Source organism: Phoxinus phoxinus, assembly GCF_949152265.1.
Source record: "Phoxinus phoxinus genome assembly, chromosome: 19".
Lineage (NCBI taxonomy): Eukaryota > Metazoa > Chordata > Actinopteri > Cypriniformes > Leuciscidae > Phoxinus > Phoxinus phoxinus.
In genome coordinates, this window is record NC_136894.1 from 9,328,086 (window position 1) to 9,335,344 (window position 7,259).

Genomic DNA, 7,259 nt, shown 5'->3' on the forward strand with positions numbered 1-7,259 from the left:
AAATAATCATTAGGACTTTATATTATATTATATTTATATATATTTATATTATAAACTGAATCAAATGATTCATTGAAAGATCTTAAAAAATTACACAGTGTATCTTTAAGTTGATTCTTAGCAAAAAACACGTTGTTCTTTCAAAATTAGATGTGCTCATTAATGTATAATTACTTCTACCAACTAATCATGTATTCTCATAAGCGTAGAATCTACCATTTACAATACATACGAGCGAGTCGCACGAATGGCGGAAGCCATGTTGCGCCTCCATCTTGAAAATACATTAGCCAAAGAGGGACATACCTGGAAATTCAAGCTTCGCCTTTCGGGCTTTTAAAAGGGATTTTAAAAGGGACGCTGAAATTTCCTGCTTTCTTCTCGACAGGTAATTCAGCCTATTTGTGTATATTAAAAGTTTTACAGTTCCTTGTCTAACTATAGCATGGTTGTGCATAACGCTAGAACGACATCTAGGATACTTTTCCTCGCATCAATGATGAAAAAGGATTGGAATAATACAGCCACCGAAGGAGTTAAAACGCAATGGGAGGGGCTAGAAAGTAATATTCAGATATCATATACAATTTCACCGCTATAGATTTACTGTGTATAGAAAATTGTACACAGTGTAGCTTTAAATCTGAAATGAAGGAACTATTTTTTAAATAGAACACAATGAAATACACGTGAATGAAGATCACATCCTTAAGCAATTCTTCCAATAAATTCAGTGTTTTCTATCAGCCAGTGTTAAGGCTGATCAGGATTAGAGTGTAAAGAAAGGGGTGGAGGCGAGCGCCCTTATCTCTGACCAGGCCTGTGTGTTTGACCCAGTGCTGACAGCAGTGTAATTGGGGTAATTACACCCCTTTAAACCATGCACCCCATTTCCCCCCCATCAGGCTTGAATGTGCCCCCATTTGTTTGCTATGAAATATTAACTGGAGTCAGCTGTGCACACGAGAGAGTGGTGGGCCCTCCCAGCTCCGGCACTCCCCATGCCACATGTCTGATGAAAGGTACAGCTCTGCCCTTTACCAATTAGGACACAATGTCAGGTCTCTGTGTGTCTCTCACTGCCTGTGCATCTGTGTGTCTCATCTAATCAATGAAGGAGAGAAAACAAGTAGCGTGAGGAGGAAGGAGGGAGATGAAGAGGTCAGAGGACGAGGGGGGAGGGTCAGCTAATTCCTGCTCTGAACACTTGCCATGCTCACTCAGTTTGACTAATTCCTTTAATACAGACTTAAATGTTAATGTATTAAAGGGATTAGTCAAATTGTATACTATGAATTGTATTTGGTCATTCATGCACATTAACCAAATCTTATTTCAATAGTGTGTTATGTACATTGTAATTGTGTCTAAATGTTTAAATCCTAAAAAATATTTTCGTAATAGATGTGTAAATAGTCAGAAGGATGCAGATTGTGACACTTGTATTAGGTAAAGCTGTCATATGTATTTTCTTTTTCATGTGTTGTAATTTTATAAGTCTATTAATTGCTGTTGGCCATATATATATATGTATATATATATATATATATATATATAGAGAGAGAGAGAGAGAGAGAGAGAGAGAGAGAGAGAGAGAGAGAGAATAGTAAATAAAATATAAAAACACTTTATAAATATTTTTTGTATGTAACATATTTTACTATTTTGTTTAGTGCTTTGTAATTTCTTTCAAACGTAGTTAAAATGTAAAAAAAAAAAAATCACATCTTGCCGCAATAGGTGGAAATGTTCAAAGTTCTATAAAAGTAGTTTTTACTATAGTTCCACTCTCCCCTAAAATAAATCAGTATATGTAATAATAAATGAATATATAATATTAATATAATAATTATTAAATGTAATAATGTTATATTAAAAATAATAAAATAATTAATAAAACAATTATATAATTAATCAGGGCATACTTGAATCAAATGTATCCTGACTTCAGATAATGCTTTCTGACACTATTAACATACACATTTGATCTAGCCTGTAAATGTAAATTAAATAAATAATTACAAATAAAAAAAGCAAACAAAATGTGTATGTATGTTGATTTGTAGGCTTGTGTATGTTGATATACTAGTTCATTTTCGTTCTTCGCTTGGAGGTAAAACGAAGTTTAGATGAATATGTAAATATGTGATGTGCACTTTCTCTCAATAACAAAATAAACACACAACAAAATTGAGAAAACAACAAGCATTTTTGTAATAAAGCCATAGCAACATATAGCAACGGATATGTTTGCACAAGCTCTGCAATTTGGCGTTCTAGTAAAGTCACGTCACGTTTATTTATAATCAAGCAGCTTTACTGTATTAACCATGAAAAACAGTGTCAGTGTCTAATTTCATCGGAAGAACAACTTAATTTTCTACTATAAAGCAGCTTTCTTCATGTTTTTACTTGCGGATGTCCGAACGCGACAGACTGAACAGGAGAAATTAACTGGAAAAAAATTTGTGAAAGAAGGCGGAGCCTCCGCGCACCCACCTATTACGTAATCGCCACAGACCAATGGTAGTACAATGGTGTTTACCAGCCGTAGCAAACTTTTCCAGAAAGTTAGCTTTGTCAAGCTGTTTCGAACGGCCAAAACAAACTCTAAACGAACTTGTTTTCGCCTGATTTTGTTCGAAATGACGTCACAGCCGTTCGTTCTTCGATTTCGATTTCAGGGCCTTTATTTGCCAGTTCTAGTGATTCACATTGGTAATGGTTTTTGTTACTGTGTGTGTGTGTTGGTAGTGTGTGTGTGTGTGTGTGTGTGTGTGTGTGTGTGTGTGTGTGTGTGTGTGTGTGTGTGTGTGTGTGTGTGTGTGTGTGTGTGTGTGTGTGTGTGTGTGTGTGTGTGTGTGTGTGTGTGTGTGTGTGTGTGTGTGTGTGTGTGTGTGGTGAGGTGAGGTGAGGTGAGAAGTGTGTATGTCTCTGTTAGCAGCTGAGAGTGCAGTCTTTCTGCCCGTCTGTGTGTGTGCAGTGCCACAGCGGGGCTCAGACAGTGCAGAGGGCACACAGCCGGTAACAAACTCCACACACTGCTGTCAGTCCTGTGACATGGGAACCACCAGGCCTGCGCTCAATCACGTCTCAAACCGCCCATCGCTTGCGGAGGTCCCAGATACCACAAATTCCTCCGACCCCAGCCGCTGTGAGAACCACGCGGGGAAAAAAACGAGACCAGAATAGCCAATATGGCTCAGGACGTATACAGCTACAGGCCATATGAATGCAGTATGGCCAGTCCTTCATGTGGTACAGTGGGTCCATACACAGTTATCACTAATGAGTTCTCTCAATGGCTCTCTGACATTTCTGCGCAGCTTTATTGCGCTCGTTCTCATGCAGAAGGTCGCAGAGATAATGTGTTACAGTGAGGCTGCCGCGTTGTTGATGTGAAGTGTGTGTTTCTCAGGAGAGCCTCACGGCTGGGACGAGGGGTGGCCGACAGCTGAGTGGAACACTTTCCCATGTCGTCAGGGGTCATGGGATCAGCCCGCAGGCCGTGCGGCAGTTGCTTTGTCCACACAAGGATGGCCTGTTTGTGACTGCCAAAACTACGCAGAGGGAGTGAGAAACACAGAGCAAAAGAGAGAATAAAAGAGAAAGATAGAGGCTGCACATGCATAGAGACATAAGAGGTTGGTTTTTATCAAAAAAAGATTTGTTTCCTTTTATTATATGTAAACACTTTAAAACAGCTTTGAAAACCTTTTGCTACTTTTAATACCTTAAGCTTGATTTAATTGTTGTGCACACACACATACACACACACAAACACACACACACACACACACACACACACACACACACACACACACACACACACACACACACACAATTGCATTTATAACATAAATTTTAAAACTAAGATACAACTAAAAGTATAACAATAGTATGGAGAATGGATGGATTATAGATATTACAATAATTACATTTATAATAAAATAATAATTATAATATTATATATTTTTTAACGATTTCAATGTTTATTTTGTTTTTACAAAAACTGTTCCTCATGCAGTTGTCCTCTGTGGTGACCAACAATTTCTCCCCAAAAACATATTTACTTTTATTGTGCATTATGTTAAAGCTTTTCAAGCTTTTTTTTTCAAAAAAAATGTATGCAAAGGGAGCGAAAATGCCATTTAACTACGTGTAGGACAAATAAAATGCTGCATATTGCAAATCGAGAAAAAAGTTTTAAACATAATTTCCACCACCATCATTTCCATGTGGTTGAAACCCCTCTAACCAATTCTCGATGGATAAAAAGATGGTTTTGTTATTGCTGAATATCCCGTTTCAACTCATAAATATGTCAGATTACAGTAAAATGGGTTGCGAAAGCCGTTTCATCTTGACTTTAAATCTTTGTAAATCTGACCTTCCTCATCTCCAGTGTTACCTGAGCTGATATTGCTTCTGGCAAGCTGAAGGTTATTTACACTAAACCCAAACTTCATGAGAACAATACTGTTCCAAGTTTCGGGACCCAACATCAGCCCACTCTGTCATTCATCTATTATTTCTCTCCCTTCCTCTTTTAAAAAAAACAGAGCCTGTCTGTAATAGTCATCTCCTCTTAGGTGATATATCTAGTTCAGTCATGAAACTCTAGAGGGCGCAGGCTGATAGAACCTTTACATGCAATTACCGCATAGCACAAGCTCATTGGCCTCTGCTGGTCCAGCAGCCAATGAGATTGCTTGCTTTTTATTTAAATGGTCCAGTTCAGTGTTTGCTGTAAGCTAGTCCTGCAGCGTGCTATCAGAGTTCCTCTGAAAACCTCCACCTCCCCCAGCTCCACCTGCCAAAATCTACGACAGGATTTATGTGTGTCTATTGATGCAGCAGCATCATATACATGCTAGCAGATCTAGTCCGTCAAAACCAAATAGATTAACAATAACATGCTAAAACTATTTTTAGAGTTGTCATAATTTAACTAACCTTACCTACACCCTGAGTTCGTTCCAGCAGGTCTGGTCATGCAGGGAGGGTGAAGTATAGGTGCAATAAACTTCAGCAAATGATTTTGCTAAACACAATACAACAAGACAAAGGCATCAGCTGACACAACATTAAACAGCTACCATAGTAAGAAGTAAAAACATTAAAAAGTACCATAGTATAAACCTGTAATAGTAAGTCTGTATAAAACACAAACCAACACATTCTCACCTGTGAAAGGTTATCCCATTTCTTTGGGAATTTAAATCCTGTTAGTTTCACAACCAGAAGCTGCAATGTTGTGGCAACATTAATTCTTACTGTGAGTGACGACACGCTGACTGTACCAAGATGGCGGGTGAGCTGACGTGTCCGGTGCGGTCGAATGTGGCATCTATACATATATATGATTCAAACTCTTGCTCCACCATGACAACAGTTAACCTGCCAGAGAAAAAAACGAATAATAGAAGAAGAAGAAGCCAAGTTTATGCTAATGCTCGCTATAGTGCCTCTAGTGACAATGCTGAAAATGTGATTCGTATTACTTGCATATTTGTCACATTTCAGAATGCATTGACAACAGAGCTTGCATGATGTAAAGAAATGGTTGCATTCATGTAATTGCAAAGAGTGTTTTAAGCCTAAAGGTGAGATCACATTAAAGAAATGTTGAGGGCAAAAAAAGGTTAATTGTGTATTGTCAATAGTGTAGCGATGAAGCACATCTCACACAGAAGTCACTTCCAAGCCAAACAGCTTTCTGTTGTTCAGGCAAATCCAAGTGAACGACTTAACTCATTGCGAAATCTGCATTTGGCCTCACGCAATACTCCCGATCCACCTTATTTTTAACGTAAGAGCGGATGAGGCCATTTGTAACTTGAATGTTCGAGGCTTGATAATATAAACTGGTATTTGTTATCACAACAATATTATAATTATAAACGGTTTGTAGTGCAAATAGTTAAAAAATGTACTGCACTGTTATTCTTCTAGTTATCTACATAGCAGCTAGTTAATAGGATGTCTCACATGTTCAGAGAAAATAGCTTACTTCTGCTTTGCAAAATTAGGTGGATTGAAATGACTGAAATTGTGAAGATTCGCAGAACAGGGTTAAATGTGACCACAACTTTAGACTGAACTGCCGTCTACACTGAAAGGGCTGTGTGGTAAGTAGAGAGCAGTTAACTCCAGCAGTGAACATGAGCTCTTTGAAGGAGATCAATGCTGTGTTTTGGATGGGGCCCTGTCCTTTACTGTGGCCCCTCTGCGTGTGTGGTGTGGTTAAGGCCCGAGACTGATGGAAAACAACAAGAATCTCCATGCTACTTCCAATCAACTTTCTGTCTTCTTTCTGTGTGTCTGTTTCTTTTTACCCACATTCTTTCTCACTGGTGGTTAGGGTGTGGTCAGGGGGATTCTCAGAGCCCCTCTTTTCTGTCGCCTGCCAGCGCGTCTGGCCCAGTGAGGAACAGCTTGGTTATTCTTGGCTTTTTGCAGCTTTGTCGTTGGTCCACAATTTAAAAACACTTCTCTTTTTTTCTTTTCTTTTTTTTTTTAATCCAAGTTTTCACAAGGATGTTTTTTAAAACCTCACCCACATCAAGCGAACTGTCCTAATTTCCACTTTGTGCTCAGCATGCCATTATTGCGGCTCTGCCAGTGAAGGTTCTTGCAGTCAAAGTTGACATTCCTGCCTATAAGTAGAATGTTCCATTTTAAATAGTGAGATATTAAGAGGACATCAGTTGCCAGGGTGACGATAAGTTCTAGAAAAACACAGGTCGCCTTGACATAGATGTAGCCCTCTTAGAGGAATTGTTGGCTATGTATTCTTCTCATTCAGAGCTACTTTACTGCAAACAATGACTCAAAGGTTTATGTGTCAGGCATTACGAACCATTGTATGGAGTGAATGAGTCTGTTCCTAGTCTGGCAGTCACGCGGTCTGATGCAATGGGAGAGGCAGGTTCTGTCAGGCAGGTCCGGACCTCCCGGCGCCTGGCCCGTCACACGGCCCGGGGGAAAACGGACAACTTGGCTTTGACCGACAAACTGAGTTCTAAGGGGAATAGAAGCACAGGTTTGAACATCCATGTTTCTCTCACCGTCAATAACAATTTATGAAGCCTTTAGTGGTGCTGGCTAAGAGCTTATTTTATACATATTTTAAAACCACTAAGTATTAGTATTATGTGCTGTTTCTTTTCTACTGTAAACAATCAGATTTTTGCCTGTTATACAACAATATGGGCAAATGATCCCATAGACTGAAAGAGGGAGAAGAGTATAGAGAT

At 38.9% G+C, this 7,259-nt stretch overlaps 1 long non-coding RNA gene across 1 annotated transcript; it reads right to left on the minus strand.

The window, feature by feature from the left end:
• Positions 1 to 2,996: 2,996 nt before the first annotated feature.
• On the minus strand, positions 2,997 to 7,016 carry LOC306987210. Its single transcript, XR_013795115.1, has 4 exons — positions 6,863 to 7,016; positions 5,188 to 5,400; positions 4,962 to 5,044; positions 2,997 to 3,560 (listed from the first exon to the last, which is right to left on the minus strand). It is a non-coding gene; the product is annotated as an uncharacterized lncRNA (long non-coding RNA).
• Between the last annotated feature and the right edge of the window lie 243 nt (positions 7,017 to 7,259).